Source organism: Hemicordylus capensis, chromosome 3 (assembly GCF_027244095.1).
Source record: "Hemicordylus capensis ecotype Gifberg chromosome 3, rHemCap1.1.pri, whole genome shotgun sequence".
NCBI lineage: Eukaryota > Metazoa > Chordata > Lepidosauria > Squamata > Cordylidae > Hemicordylus > Hemicordylus capensis.
In genome coordinates this window covers 173,634,079-173,649,494 of record NC_069659.1, presented here as the reverse complement: position 1 = coordinate 173,649,494, position 15,416 = coordinate 173,634,079, and positions in this window count along the sequence as shown.

Sequence of the window (15,416 nt, the reverse complement as noted above, 5' to 3'; positions counted from 1 at the left end):
GAAGTGCATCAGGATAGAAGTATAATAAATAAAAGAAATAAATCGAAGGAAGTTTTTCGTACAGAGCCCCATGCTCATTACACAGAGATACCTTCATCATCAAAGTGGACAGAAATGCATTTCAAATGCATTTCAATGAACAAAAACCCTGTGTGTGCATCAGAGCCACCTGTGAGGAGGCCTGGATCAGACTGAACAAGCTGAAAGACATCTCCACATTATAAACTTAAAGGAGCTCTTGCTTCAATCAGATTTGTAATGTGAGCACATTATGAATACTGCCCAGAATGCTCATTTGCAGTGCACATATTTCTTGTGCATGCAGATGAGAAAGCAGACAACAATCAGAAAAATAGTGTAAGACAGATTCCAAGGCAATTTCAAAGCATTTTCACACATGAGGCTTAATCAGCTTAAATTAAAGTACTTTGACTTCTTTGTGGGTTAGGATGTCCATCAACTAAAGGAGGGTAGCACCAAAAATGGCAAAAGAATAAAAGCAAATAGAGCAATGAACTTCAAATTGATGCTGGATGGAATTTTCTTTACCTTGAATGCAAGAAATAATACATTTTAATAAGTATGTCTTCTCCAAGACATGTTTGGCAATGAGGTCATTTACACAATCAAAAAATATGTTATACCCAGGTTTGGTAGCTGTGTGTGTTCCCAATTTTCGGTTTTGTGGAAGTGAGGTAAAAAGAAAAGCTGGTTAGAAATGATTGTGTAGAAGCAAGGTAGGCTTCCTTCCCAAGTTTTCTGCTTACCTTGCTTCCACACAACTGAAAAATGGGAACACACACAGCTCCCAAACCTGGATAGAACAAAAAGTTTATGATTGTGGGAATGACCTTGTGGGAATGACCTCGATGTGTTTCCCCCCCCTGAGTTCTAGTTCTCAAAAGGGGTGAGTATAATTTGCCATTTTAAAAGATGGAAACAAGACTATAAAAGCAAGTACAATTCTAGTGGGGTAGCCATGTTTGTTTGTCACAACAAAAACAGCAAAGAGCACTGTCTGGAGCCTAGGATTGCTTGATGGTGACATTTACTCCAGATTCCCAACTATTTTGAACCCAATGATTTCTGTGTTGGAAGGGGTGTCCGGAGTACTGTGTGGCCAGCCAGCCATTTCTCTTTTTTTCAGTCATGGTGACTCAGGGCAGTAGCTGCTGCTGTGTGGCCACCAGCCAATCAGAGGCTTTCCTGCACTCACAGGGAGCCCTGCACCTCCTGTAGTACTAGCAGCTCGGTGGTGTGGTTGCGCAGCGTGCTGTAGAGCTGTAGCCAGCAAGCACCAGTCAGCAAGCAGCAGCCTCCCTCACCACATCCTGAAGCGCTCCTGCTGCCCTGTGTGCCATGGCACCACAAGTCTGTACATCTATGACAAGGATGATGGTTGGCGGAAGCAAGCAGCATCACCGAGGAAAGCTTCTGACCCAGTAGTGCTGCTTTGGCAGCCAGCTTCAGCTGCAGCTCGCAGCTCTGAGAGCTGGAGTCAAATATGTGCACCCTCCCCAAAAAAGAAGATCGTCAAAACTTCAGCAGACCCGGAGCCCTTTCTCAAGACCAGTGAGAAAGGGCGACCCATTTTTCAGGAAGGAAGCCTTACAGCATTTACCTCCCTGCAGACAACCACTCAGACGTCCCTGAGTCCACATGAGCAACGGCTACTGCCGGCAGCTCTGAGGGCCGGGGTGCTAGAATGTGCCCCCCACCCTGCCTCCTGGTGCTCCAATAATGCATTGTGTGTGCGTGTGCATGGTACATTATGCTGATCCCACCCCGAGCAAGCAGCCGAAGGTGACACACAAGCAGGAAAATGGGGTTAGAAGAGCACTCGCTCTCCTAACCCCATTTTCAAGGGAGGATCCATAGGCAGGTTTGCCACTGTGATGCTGCTGGGATCAGCCTGATCCCAGCATTTCACATGAACAGGCAAAACCGGGCTGGGCTCCCTTAGCCCAGTTTTGCATGCGTGTGTGAATAGCCTCCTAGTATAATCCTATCCTAAGACAAGCTTAGTGAACAACACAGGTTCCCCACCTTAAGTTATTGTTATGCAATATAAATTGTTACGATGTTAGATTGATGGGCTCCTGCCTACTGGACTGTGTTTTCCTTGTCACAGCATTGTTTTGGAATGAAGCAGTACAGCCAGTACTGTGTGGTGGGGTGTGGAAAAAATGAAATAAAAATTATGATGATTAAAAATGAGCCAAAAAATCGAACACTGAGCATTTTGTAAATGAAATCATGTCTTTTTCAAATAATTAGCATATTTTTTAAGCAAAGTATGCATATATCATACCAACTAGCATATACACATCTTATGCAAATTTTTATGCAAAGTAGAAATTTTAAGATACTTTTTATGTGAATAACACCAGCTTTTTCTACTTCTTTGGCGATGAATTTTGACTGTTTTCACCATCTGGACCTGGCAACCCTAGTGGAGCCTAGAGATGTGCACAAAACATGATTTGAACTACAGTTTAAGCACTTTTAGGGAAATGGGACCAGGAAGTGTAAGAAAAAGGAGAGCAAGTCCTTCCCTGCTCCCCACCACCTCATGCAGCTTCCTGCTGGGCAGCACACATCCCAATAACCGCCAACATGATGCCAGCATGCCCATGGGGTTCGCACATGTGTGGGCGCCATATGCGTGGTCAGCATGGTGGTGCTGGTGTCTATTGAGATGTCTGCCACCCAGGCAGTGTTGGAAATTCTCTGTGGTGAGAGAATCCGTTTCTCAATATAGCAGAGTGCACAGAGGCACAAAACACAGCGGATTTAGTTGGGCATGCATGTGTGCTAAGAGTAAAGTAACTTGGAGCCAATTGCTAGTTTCAAATCAACATAAAAGGCATTTATTAAGGAACTCCATTCTAGATAGGAAAGTGAGGATTTAGGATCTCTAATCTATCTATCTAAGTGGATGCAGATGGATTCTCCATCTTCTCTGCACATATGGTGCAGGGCAAGAGACTTGTCATGTTGCAAGGTAAATGGCCAGATAGCAAGAGGGAAGAGAAGGAGGAAGGAAGTTGAATCCCCTGAGATTAGCAATCTACACATCAAAGGGATAGCATCAGAGCAGTGGAGAAGGGATGACAAATATCTTGACCCTCTAGCCCTCTGACTTACTAGTCTATCCTCCACTGTCTGAGGCACAGAGACAGCGCAAAGTCCTTTATCTTCCAACAGGCAGGAAGTTTCATGGGGTGGTGGTAAGGTCCTACTCTCCTTTTTCTTAAAGTTTCTGGTCCCAGTTTCGTAAAAGTGCTTAAACCTCAGTTCATGCACTTCCCCAGTGGAGCCCTAAAGGATCAGCAAATTTATTGGGGCATAAGGTTTTTGCTCAGTTGCATGAAGTATTCTCCTCAGTTGCAGGGATATACAGCGATAAAGGGAGAGAGACAGCCTATAAACACACTGATCCAGGTTTCCAAACAATTTGGTTAAGTTCTCCATGGCTGCAGCTTGCCCTCTTTCATATAAATGGTGAAAGTGTAGTTTTCTGGAGGCATGACCAGGAGGCATGTTGGCACCTGTATTTGCATGGCTAGCAGGTGAGGTATCTTGCTCTCCATCATGTGTTTATTGAATGTGGGAGGGGAGTGCTTTCTGAACAGTGCTGATGAAATATTATTACAAAGGAAGATAGGATGGTCCACCTGGGTAAGAGATTAATGTGTCACATCATAAATGCACACTAGATCTAGTACAAAGAGTAAAAGTGCATGATGTGACCCACTCCTGAATACAAATCTGATGAATATTTATATACCGCTTTTCAACAGAAGTCTCCAAGTGGTTGATAGATAGATAGATAGATAGATAGATAGATAGATAGATAGATAGATAGATAGATAGATAGAATGGCTCCCTGTCCCCAAAGGGCTCACAATCTAAAAAGGAAACATAAGATAGACACCAGCAAGAGCCACTAGAGGGATGCTGTGCTGGGGAATGGATAGGGCCAGTTGCTCTCCCCCACTAAATAAAGAGAATCACCACATTAAAAGGGTTCCTCTTTGCTCAGTTAGCAGTTTGTTCTGTTAACACCACTTGCAACTGGTGATGTCATATAAATTCCGGCTCAGCAGCTTTATGCTGGGGTCTAGCAAATGGATGGCAATTTTGTTTTATCAAAGACAATAATAGTTCTGTTACCATTTAAGTCTTTCTGAGAGCATTAAAATAAATGAACTAGAGCTAAATAGTATTAAGATGTAGAAAAGTCTAAGGAAGGGTTGCATTCTTGGTGCTACACTGTTTATTCCGTTATGTTGTTGTTGTTACAACTATCATTGTTTAAACCCATTAGCACCCTTCGTTAAAACTAATACATTCAGCGGTTTAGTGACCTTTTCAAAGTTGACCTTTTTGGATTTCTTTCTGGAGGGTACGGGGTAAAATCATTTCACCACCTCCTTCTGCCTGCAACAGGAAATAATTGTATGGTGGATTGATTGAGTATAGAGTTAACCTTTGCTCTTTAGCAAATGACTTGATTCACCTTGACAGAAACCTGTTTAACCCCATTGTTTCATGTAAGTGCACTAAAGTCTTTCTTTCCCTTAATTTGATACATGATTTTCTCATTAACAGCTGTAAATCAATCCGGTTTTAATATAAGTTTGTGTCACTTAGAAGTAACAAATGACTAGGCCTCGTGTTTCCAAATGGGGTTTCAGTTGTTTTTCAACATGTATCACAGAGGTGAAAAGTCAAAATATCTTCTCATGTGGCTGAAAATTACAAGGATTGAAAATGCTGCATTAAAAACTCCATCACAGTAGACCAACATTCTGGATGGCGGGGGGAAAAAATCCTTGTACAATATACTATGTTCTCAAGGAAACCACAGTTTAAAAAAAGGCTTTGATAGTGCTAATGTTATTCATGAATTGGAAATATGTTCCTATTCATTTCAGCTTTAAATACAACTATTAACATTCTATTGCTGTTTTAATGTCTCAATTGTGACTTCATTCTTAAACATTTTATCATGTTCTCATCATTTGTTTCTAATTAGACATGAGCAGCTTTGTGATCAAATGTTTCTCATTATCCCACCATTTTCTAAGAGTCTTCCTGTTGACCTGATGAATGCTGTCCAAAAAATCAAGGATGGCTAACTTCTCTGTTCTCATGGCTGCTTGGTCCTCCAGATCAGTGATGGTAGGATATATTGCCACATAATCCAGGCTTCCCAACAACTCTCTGGATAGCTTAGGACACACAAGATTTTGCAGAACTGAGAATCAGTCTGTTATTCATGTTAGGAGAGATTGCTGGGCATCTGTGGCTGGAGCTTAGGCCTCCAAGATGCATGGATGATTTTTATTACAGTTCTCTTGAGACAAAATGTCCCAGTGGATATAATACAATTTGCTAATCACAGCTGTCTATCCATGAATTAGTAATTAAGTGCTCGATCCATTTTTGCGATGCTGACTTGCTGTTTCTTAAGTAATCATTTGTATTAGTATGTTCAGTTCTTGTTTTGTTAAGTCTTGATAGTGTTTTCTACTTCTGCCCTACACTGATCATAATCATTTCAGCTTGTATTTTATTTATTTAAAATGTCACAATTCCCCTGAAAGACACAATTCCCCTAAACAGCTAATAGTAATGCGAAACAGCTTTAAATAATAAAAATAAATTATTTTTTAAAAATGTAAAAACAGCCAAGAGATGCCACAGCAACAATAAACATCAGAGACATAGCTCTAAGCAGCCGTAAACTTACAATTGTCCACCAAAGCCCTTTGAAACAGCAAGGTTTTCACCTCTCCCTGAAAAGCAAGCCTTTCAGAGGGCATTCCACAGCTCAGGCATCATGAGTGAGAATGCCCTGTCTTGTGTCTGACTCACTATGAGGCTATTCCCACGGGCCCAGAAAGTGGGCTAATGGAACCTAGCCCGCTTTCCTGTGGCCATGTGCTGCAACGGAAGCTGCATGGTTCCTGGCAACTAACCGCACGAAGTACCCCTCCCCTTAAACGAGGTTAATGGAGCGAGCGCTCCGCTAACCCCGTTCTTCTGGTTGTGAGGCACCGCAGTGCAACCCCCAACCGGGAGGCTCCAACAAGCCTCCCAGCTTTGGGGGTCTCCCCAGAATGCACCACACACTTGTGTGGGGTGTTCTGGGACTTCCGGGGTCTGGGGTGCCCCCAATCCCTGTCACAGAGCCAGGGATCCCACCATGACAGAGCCAGTAATTGTGGCCGATCCGGCTGCCCAGGGCGAGCTCCCTGCTCATCTGTGGGGAGAGCAGGCTAAGCCCGCTCTACCCACAGAGCCCAGTTGTTAGGCTCTCCACACTACTCATGTGGAGAACCTCAAAGTCTCAAATGACAGAGGGTCATAGAGCAGGCTCTTGGGTGCTGATGTGAGTGCTCTGGTAGGTTGATATGGTAGGAAGTGGTCCTAAGAGATATCCTGGCCCCAGACCATTTAGGTTTAAAGGTCGCTTTGAATTGGGCTCACAAATAGGTAGCCAATGGAGATAGTAAAGTAGCACTGTTTTATATGCTGTATGACATACACCAGTGCATAGTCTTCTAAGCTTATGGTCTCACAATTTAGCTCTTGAAAATCTTCCTCAGAATCTTCTCTTGCTTTTGAACTTAAGCAATATTCCTCTCATGTTTTCATATGATGTTTTCATCATTCTCCCATACTCTGATCTCAACAGGGTTCAACAGGGGTGTGCATGAACCAGTTCTGGCAGATAGGTTCAGGTTTGAACCGAACCAGCCTGCTGGCCCACGAGCTGGTTTGAGTCGAAACAGCCCCTAGTTCAGCCTGAGTGTCGAACTAGGCAGAATTGGTTTGAGGGGGCATGCTTGTAAAGGGGAATCTGGTGAGGATTCCCTTTTACAAGCAAAGAAGGGGACACCCTGCCTACCTTAAAAAAGACCCTAATGGAGCAGCGAGAGGGTACCTGTATGCAGTGTGGCACAGTGGCAGCAGCATGGCTCCTCCAAATTGTCTATAACAGGGATTCCCAGATGTTCTTGACTACAACTCCCATAATTCCCAGCCAAGGGCCACTGCAGCTGGGGATGCTGGAAGTTGTAGTCAACAACATCTGCGAATCTCTGTTAGAGGGAACAGTGGTCCAGACCTGGCCCAGCAGTCCAGCATGGCCTGGTTCTGGCCTCTGCACATGCAAGTTTTGGGTCAGGTCCGGAGAGAAGCCATGCCACTGCTGTCTCCATGCCACACTGAAGTGCCCTCTCATCACCCCAACAGGGTCTTTTTAAATGTAAGCAGGGCTCCTCCCTTTGCTTTTAAAAGGGAATCCTCACCAGATTCCCCTTTACAAGCATGCCCCCTCAAACCCCCAAACTGATTCCAAACCAATTCATTTGAACTGGAGCCATTTCAGCTCAAATTCAGACTGGAACCCCTTTTGGGGTGGTGGTGGTAGTTTGGTTCAAGTCTGAACCGGTCAAACCAAGCTGGTTCAGTTCAAACCAGGTTCAAATAGAACTGGTTCTGCTCACCCCTACGGTTCAAGTGAAAAAAGTGATGTTTCTTCTATCTTAGATTGAGTTTGAACCTGACCATCCCCCCACAATACATCAGTCTTCCTAAATAACCTCCCTCTCCTGGTATGGATAAATACTCTGTTCAAAACACATGATTTTAAAATGTCACACGAGCCATAGCCAGTAGTCAAGTCATATCTGACACTGTGCCGAGTTAATTTTCCAAAAAAGCGACAAATGTACTGCAAGAACATGTTTCTTTTCCTGCGCCTCTGCTAATGTTTCCTGAGTCAATCATAGGTACTAATGTCTCATCATGCTGCATGCTATTGCAAGCCTTCATTCAAAAAGTGAAGCTGATGGATCAAGACAAGGTCAGGGTAATGCTGCTTCTCTGTTGCATGACTACAATCCCATCTTTCACGGAATGCCATGCCATTGGATTGATGTCTCACACATGGGAGGGAAGGCCAAGAATTATCTCTGCTTTCCTGTAGCTGCAATTTACCAAGATTTCTCTGGTCACGACACCATGCCTTGTTTAGAAGCCATGCATTGTAATTTAATTCTTGCATCTAGCCGCCACAACAGTGAGCACACAATGCTTGGAAATATTTGTGATTTGGGTGACTAGAAAAGTCATGCCTTTGGATGTATGCTCCTAGCAATCTGTCTCTCCCCACTGTCTACCCCTGTAATTTATTTAGTCTTCAGTAGTAATACTGAAAGAAAGTGTCATCACTATTGCAGTCCAGCTAGAGAGTAACTCCCAGCAGTAAAAAAATAGTGATCAATGTTAGAAGCATTCAACAACATGTTAAAGTTCTTCCTTTCCCCCTTTTAAAGTTTTCTATTTAAATGCAAAGGTTAAAAATTAATGAGAGAAACAAGAACGAGTGACAAAAAAAAATCTAGAAAGTATATTGTAGTATGGGAGAAATGTATCCTGACAGAAATGTATGTAGCATGTATATTATCTTTTGATTTTGGTATCATTTTTAAAAATTGATTTCTAGAGCTTATGATGATAAATCCCAAATTGTGTGCAGGGGGAGAACTGCCCCTGTGCCATGAGAAATAAATTAATGTTTTAAAATGTATATCTCTTGTGAGTCCAACATATCCTCCCTCAAACAGGCTGCCTGCTGCATCTGTCCATGATTCATGTTTCTGGGTTTATTTTCTTCCAATCAGCTCCTGCTCTATTGGAGTTTGGTTGTGTCATAATTTGGTTATGTCTATGCTGTGGGTTCAGAGCTGTTCTTACCACTGGACTTCCGGGCAGAAGTCTAAGGCCTCCACACACTGCCTGGGGCCTACCAAATCCTCTTTAGTCTGTCCTGGGTGGTGTAGATGCCACACCGCCAGCCTGCACTGCACCAGGTGGCCAAGCGTGACTGTGACCTGCCCCGGGAGCAAGTGTGACTTCTGCTTTAGAGACAGGGGGGAGTGAGGAAAGAAATATGTGGGATGGGAATATGTTGAGTTGCATTTGGAATGTTTTTGCTAATGCATATTTGCAGAAATATACCTGTTTTATTTTCTTACATTCTTATTAATTCAGTTGCTGTTTGCAGAGGCGTATCTAGGGAAAATAGTGCCGAGGGCAAGCACTGAAATTGTGCCCCCTGTCTAAACATCTGAAACCCATCTTTCAGATAACTTTACCATAATATAAGCTCAAAAATACAAGTCAAACTCGTTAATCTTTTAATATTTCAAAAACTATTTAGCAGTAGACGTAGCCAGACCAAAAAATGCAGGAAAACTACACATTTCAGTATGCTGGGGCTCATGAAATACCCAAATACTATGTGGAGGTGTACTTGGAAAACTAAACAGAAGTGCCTGTCTAATTCCCTACTATGCATTGTAGCATCACTATTACATAAGTTTTAAAAATAAATGGAGAAATTGACTTTTCAGAGGTACTGTGAAAATAATTAAAGGATATGCAGAGTAAACTGTATCACTGCTTGGAATATATTCTAGTATTTCAGAAAGACAGTTAAAATGAGAGAGAGAGCGCAAGAAATTCCCAGTGGGCCTTAATACTAAGGATTTCACACTGATTCAAAGACAAACTCACCATTAATAGCCATATTATTAAGACACCACATTTAACTCACTTATCACAAGAAGCAAAGTCAGAGCAAATGAATACAATCCTAGCTCATAAGCTTCAGCTCAGTATTCACAAGCCCTGATTCTCTGTACATAGTGCCAAACTGAATATGTGTACAGTGACATATTATTTTTTAAAAAAGTTTCTTTTTACCTGTAGCCCCTTCAGGGGGCTTCCTAAAGGCCGTGGGGGTGGTCTGCCTCTAGGGCCTCACAGGGACCATTTGAGCATGTGCGATGGCCATTAATTTTTTTTTTAAAATGGCCGCTGGAAACAAAATGGCCACCGTGCATGCTCAAATGGCCTCTGCAAGGCCTGGCATGGCCTAGGGCCCCACAAAGGCCATCTAAGCATGCGCGGTGGCTATTTTGTTTTCGGTGGCATTAAAAAAAAAAGATTTAAAAATGGTGCCCCCTTCAAGTGGCACCTGGGGCACGTGCCCTGCCTGCCCTACTCTAGATATGCCCCTGGCTGTTTGTGCCCTCAAGCACCCACGTGTTAAAAATACTGTGTGTGCCACTCTGTGTGTAGAAAGATGATGCTTAACTTCCGGGGTAAGGGGGAGGGAAGGTCCAAAGGCCTTTAGGTCCAGGCTCCAAAATTATCTAAGTGTACCTCTGTGTGGGTGTGGTTAGATTATGGAATCAAGATACAGAGACCCCAAAGGACTGCCAAACCTCAGAATGGTATAATCTCAATGCTCAAAGCTTTCCTGGTGTAGAAGGGTATTTCTTCATCTTATGCACTCTAAAAGTAAAAAATCTAAAAGTAAAAGCAAACCTTTTGATGTGTTTTTCCATGATCAGAAGTTTAGGAAGCACTGACTTGTGGTTACAGTGAAATGTCTGAAAGTGCATCCAATGGAGAGGATTTATATGATCCCACAGAGAGATAAGTCTAGAAATTAGGCTCAAACCACATGTGAAATGGTAATTAGGACGTCTGTCTTTTTAAAAAATATCAATGTAGCAGTAGTGGGAGGGGACGGTTCAGGACCACAGTACGGCAGTAGGTTATTTTATCATTTCCTCCATGTCATGATGACAATCAAAATTGCACTCCCCTACCCACCCAATGCACCCAACACTTTTATTAACCTTAGGCTGGAAACTCCCATAGGTACCTAATGGCTGCTTTCCTTCTGGGGATAATAGCAGCATCAGAGGGGTCTATTTTTATTGGGATGGCAGCACAGATGAGCAGGTTAAATATCTCCTCTATATATGCTGTAGTCTCAAACCTGATCTGCCACACCATGGCTGCTATTTTATTATTATTATTTTTTAAAGGATGGAAGTCCAAATTCAGCACTTGGCATCATGTGTGATTGGATACCTATGTTTTCCTCCTCGGCCTGAACATGAAATAATCTAGAAAGGAACTTAGCAACAACTAAACCATGTTTTCCTACCTCCTTTGGGAGAGAAATGTGGTGAAACTCTGCACAAGCATTATCTGAATCAAATGGTACAGCTATAGGTAAATTGTATGAAGCTGGCACATTGGAGTCAGGCTGGCTGTTTCAAATCTTGCTCTGCGCTTCTGTTACCCCAAGCCAACTATGGCTTCCAGGCACTGAGAAACAGGCTTCTTCATTACTTCTTCCCCAGCAAGCGTTGCTTGGCTTCTTGACTGTGATAGAATGTGGAGAACTGACATATATATATATATAATTTACAGTCAGACCTAACCTTTTGCCTTTTGTTTTAATTCCATAAGAATGATAGAAAACAATAACATTTGAACAATTTCTGAGATTTCACTTCAAAAGACCCAATTATAGTATACAATTTCACCTTGAAAGATGTCAGATTTGGCTTGTTCTGAGTACATCAGAAAGATGCCCTTGGAAATGATTTCCTAAAAGATAGCCAGTCAAAGATAAATAGAATTAAAATCTTTGTAGAATAAGCTTGTTCTTGCTGACAGCTAACTTGTTTTTTTATATATTTTTTGCCTCTTCCAGAAGACAGTAAACAGAAACAAAGCCTGCAGCAATACAAAGGAAGCCAGCACATTAAAGAGGGATTAGCTTCAGGAGACTATGACAGATGTAAAGTGCTTTGCACACGTTGCTATGTGATGTTCAACATATGTTGTCAATTAAAAATTGCTTAAGAAATATTTAACAAGGCAAATCTTACATAGCCCTGGTTTGTAAGAATATACTGTGTTTTTGCCTCACTGCATTTCATTTCATTTCATTTCATTTTAGTGTTTCACGGTAGTGGAAGAAAAACACCTTTTACACCATGGTTGCTACTCTAATTTATGTCACAGACTGGTGTTTTAATTACACATCTTGGAAGCTTAACATTGATCTGTCTCTTTAGAAAAGTATGAGGCCGGCTTTTTAGACATGGGTCTATATAGCCAGATATTGTTTCTTCTGATTGGAAGTGGCTGTCTAGGGGCTTCGGCAGGGGTCTTCTCCGACATGCTACCAGAGGTCCTTTTAACTAGATATGCTAGAGCTTAAATCCGGGGCTCTGCATGCAAAGCAAATGCTCAACATCTGACCTGTGGTTTCTTCCTCGGTTGATTATTTATTTAACTTATATACCGCCCAAACTCTGGGCGGTTAACAGTGACATTAAACTGAGAGATAACAAATCAAACATGTTGGACCATTCCTAGATTGCTCAAAGTCTTAATACTGAGATTATTCACATGACTGGGAGGGCGGGGCAGTGGGCAGGTAGCAAGGGAAGGCTGGTTGTACTCACCTTCCCCCCAGGTGAGTGCTGGACTCCTGCTGGGAGTACAGACTGCCCTCCCAGATGATCCATGCTGTGTGCTGCAGTATGGAGCTCTGGAGGCTGGGACGACACACCCTGGCCTCTGGATATCCCACAATGCACGGAGTGACATGCACAATGCATTGGGGGATTCTCCCAGGTGATGGGTGCTCTAGGAGCCTGTCTCTGAGTCTGCTGGGGCTGAATATAGCCCCAGTGAACACACAATCCCAGAGCCTAGGTTAAGGGCTTGCTCAGGTTTGAAAGTAGGGCTAGGAGGTGCTGCTCCACGATCCTGGTGGGTCTCATGTGCAGCCTAACCAAAGTTGGGCTTCCCTAGCCTAAGTTAGTGTGCATATGAGAATAGCTTCACTGATTTGTCAACCCTAATGGCTTGATTCACATACTTGCCTGAATGGGCTTCTCTTCACAAGGAGCGGAAATAAAATTTCCCCATTACCCCTGCAACCTAATGTGTGATGTGATATATGTACACAATTTTGTATGACACTTTCCTTCAGTGATGGCTTAAGGGTTCTGCGCACCTGAAGCAGGGTACCAGATGCCACCTCCTTGCATGCACCCTCTTCCCCCTTCCCCCTTTGAAGAAAGTGGGGCACAGGGAGCATCTTGCTGTCTCACTGACACCCCAACATGAGGTTCACCTCACCTCATGAAAGGGCCACCTCTGCAAAATAAAGGGTGGATGAGATTTAATTGGCATGAATCTCCCTTGTTTGGCCTGGATATTGTGATTTTGTGTCTGAAAAGTGAGGACACCAACTGAGAAAACACACACACACACACACACACACACACCATGATATCCTTTATTGACAATTCATTTTAAGGGTAAGTGTATCCTCATGAAATATCAGCTTTGCAGTTAAACTGAGGCAACATCATTCTGCTCATCTCCTAACACCTATCCTAACAGATACTGTACCTGATGATTGAAAGTCATCATTTTCTTCTTCAGTTTCCCTTGGATATTTTAGCGATTTGATCCCTCTTGTTGCCTTGCATCTTTCTTCGCTTCCACTGTCAACTGATTATCTCCAATCCCATCTTCAGTATCAATTCATCTGAACTCTTCTTTCACTCTTCCCCTTTCTGTAGATTGTTGTAACCTATTTTGAAGAGACCACACCAGTTCTTTCTTCTGTGCTGTGCCTGGAACATTGCTTGATGTATAATGGTAATAATAGTAGCAAGTGATAACAGCATTTTTGCTGATTAATCCAGTGTATATGGTGGGTGGGTTTTCACAACCCAGGTGAGGGGAACTGGGAGTTTTGCAAGATATGCACACTCCAGTTTCCAGTCATAAGAACCTGGAAATTTTCAATGAACATGGGTTGGCACCACCCACAACCAACATTTAACCAGGACCAGTAATCTGGGATTTGACCTAAGGTTTCCAAGGGACTTTTACACACATGGCTTTTAGCTCACATCCCCTCCGGAATCGAGGTTGTGAGTCCACATATCAGCTGGATATACCCTGAAGTCCTTGCAAGCTATCAGGGACCAGTACACACCCAATTCTGCTTCTCCCTGAATTACTGCTGCACATTCTAGTTTGGCCTGAATTATGTCTGGGGTAAAAAATCCTCTATTTGTGGCAGCTTTTGTTGGGGGAAAATGAGCTTTCTGGTATGCCCCACTTCTTCTCCCATAATGTGTGGAGGGGCCATTGCCAGTAATTCAGCTCCCCCCCCCACAAAAAACCCCTCACACTTTCACGGGGCTAAATGAAGGGGAGCTTCATTGACAGCTGTGTTGGGTATAATCTGCTCTGGGTGATTGCAGTTGCGAGCACTGGTGTGGGGGGGCGTGGGTTGTGGCATATTGGTGAAATTCTGTGGAGGGATTCCAGAACGGGAGAGGGAGGGAGAAATTTCTGAGTTAAACACAAGCCTTGCTAGTGCTGCTACTCTAACCTTTTGACTACATTTAATTCATATATGAGTCTCTGGCTTCATCTTATTGAAGCCTGGTCACCATAGGAACATAGACTTTACATATGCAGATGTTGTTGGAGAATGCTTGGAACTTAATAATGGAGACTACAGTTTCCATGTAACCTGAGCCCTTCGTGTCTGAGCTGATTCCATGAGGCTACATTTTTCTTCATCACAGAGAGAAAGCAATGATTTCTACTTTAAACTTCCAAGTCCTCTTAAATGGACTGGGGTGGGGTGGGGCATGAGGTGGCGTGGGGCATGAGGTGATGAGGTGCCAGAAAATATGACAGGGTAACACCTCTCCTGCAGTCATTGCACTGGTTGCCTATTCGCCACCGAGTTCAATTTAAGGTCCTGGTTTTGACCTTCAAAGCCTTGCAGGGTATGGCACCTGTTTACCTACAGACCCACCTCTCCCATCCAGTTACATCCTTTCCATTCAGATCTGGTCAGATGGCCCTTTTGTCGGTCCCCGATTTCCAAGAGGTTTGGAGAGCTAGAACCCGTGAAAGGGCTTTCTCGGTTTCCGCCCCACTTCTATGGAATTCTCTTCCCCTGCAGATTCGTTTAGCTCCTTCTTTGTCGATTTTTAAATCTTTATTGAAGACTTTTCTTTTTCGCCAGGCTTTTACCCTGTAGTTTATCTACCCCCCCCCCGGTTAGTTACCTTAGTTTTATTTAGAATGTAATTTTAATGCTGTCTTGTTTTGCATGCTTTTGTACACCGCCCAGATTCTCCGGAGTGGGCGGTATATCAAATGTTATAAATAAATAAATAAATAAATAAATAAAGGCAGTCACAAAGGCAAGTTCATTATAAAAATCAGCAAAGATTTTGGGTCAGATTCAGCAGGTTTGGGTTAAGCGTTCTGTTGTTTGACCTGGCTGCTTGGCAACTTGTCTTGCCGGTCTTCTGCAACTAGCTGTCAAACGAAGAAGAAGAAGAAGGAGGAGGAGGAGGAGGAGGAGGAGGAGGAGGAGGAGGAGGAGGCCTCTCACCTGCTCCTCTGGGATGTGATTGGTTGGAGAGAAAAAACCAGAGCAACCTGTGGGAACGCACACAGGAAAAAGATCTGCAGGG